This window comes from Sinocyclocheilus anshuiensis, unplaced genomic scaffold (genome assembly GCF_001515605.1).
Source record: "Sinocyclocheilus anshuiensis isolate Anshui unplaced genomic scaffold, SAMN03320099.WGS_v1.1 scaffold3117, whole genome shotgun sequence".
Taxonomy (NCBI): Eukaryota; Metazoa; Chordata; class Actinopteri; order Cypriniformes; family Cyprinidae; genus Sinocyclocheilus; species Sinocyclocheilus anshuiensis.
In genome coordinates this window covers 1,213-2,508 of record NW_015555929.1, presented here as the reverse complement: position 1 = coordinate 2,508, position 1,296 = coordinate 1,213, and the positions used below count along the sequence as shown (strand labels likewise).

At 46.5% G+C, this 1,296-nt stretch overlaps 1 non-coding gene across 1 annotated transcript; it reads right to left on the bottom strand.

Annotated features, from left to right (window-relative positions):
- Positions 1 to 359: 359 nt before the first annotated feature.
- Positions 360 to 431, bottom strand: trnam-cau (transfer RNA methionine (anticodon CAU)). Its single transcript has one exon. It is a non-coding gene; the product is annotated as a tRNA-Met (tRNA).
- Positions 432 to 1,296: the final 865 nt, after the last annotated feature.

Here is a 1,296-nt window from a genome sequence, read left to right as displayed (position 1 = left end):
CGCCAAGTAGCCAGTGCCTTATCCATTAGGCCACTGGGGCTGCCGCGGGGTAGCTCACTTGCTTATTAATTATCCCTCTCATTCAGGTGGTCTTTAAAACAAATCAGATGGAGTCTTCTCGATGAACGCCTGCTAAGAGAGTTATGTTTTCACTCCCACACTGTGGATATTGCCCGTTTTTGCTCACTTGCCTTATTAATTCTCCCTTTCATTCAGCTGGAATTAAAAAGAATATTCAGATAGAGACTTCTGGATGAACGCCTGCTCTGAGAGCAACAAGTGGCCTTAGGTTTTCACTCCCATGCAATGCATATTACCCCTTTTTGGGGGACTCACACAAGAATAGAATTAAAATGTCTTAGCAGAGGATGGTTTCGATCCATCGACCTCTGGGTTATGGGCCCAGGACTCTTCCGCTAAGCCACTCCGTTGTAAGCCCCCCTAGATGGAAATCGAACCCACAATCCCTGGCTTAGGAGGCCAGTGTCTTATCCATTAGGCCACTGGGGCTGCCACGGGGTAGCTCACTCACATTCATGTGGTCTTTAAAACAAATCAGATGATGTCTTCTCGATGAACGCCTGCTATGAGTGCAACAAGTGGCCTTAGGTTTTCACTCCCATACGATAGATATTACCACTTTTTGGGGGGCTCAGGCATGTATAGAAGTTAAAATGTCATAGCAGAGGATGGTTTCGATCCATCGACCTCTGGGTTATGGGCCCAGCAAACAAATCAGAAGTACTCTTCTAGATGAACGCCTGCTATGAGAGCAACAAGTTGACTTATGTTTTCATTCCCACACTGTGGATATTGCCCCTTTTTGGGGGACTCACGCAACTATAGAATTAAAATTCCTTAGGAGATGGTTTCGATCCATCTACCTCTGGGTTATGGGCCCAGCACTCTTCCGCTGCACCACTCTGCTGTAAGTCACCCCAAATGGCCAGTGCCTTATCCATTAGGCCACTTGGGCTGCCGCGGGGTAGCTCACTTGCTTATTAATTATCCCTCTCATTCAGTTGGTCTTTAAAAGAAATCAGATGGAGTCTTCTCGATGAACGCCTTCTATGAGAGCAACAAGTGGCCTTAGGTTTTCACTCCCATGTGGTGGATTTTGACCCTTTTTGGGGGTCTAGGCATGTACTGAAGTTAAAATGTCTTAGCAGAGGATGGTTTCGATCCATCCACCTCTGGGTTATGGGCCGAGCAAACAAATCAGAAGGAATCTTCTAGACGAACGCCTGCTATGAGTGTAACAAGTGGACTTATGTTTTCATTCCCGCACTGTGGATA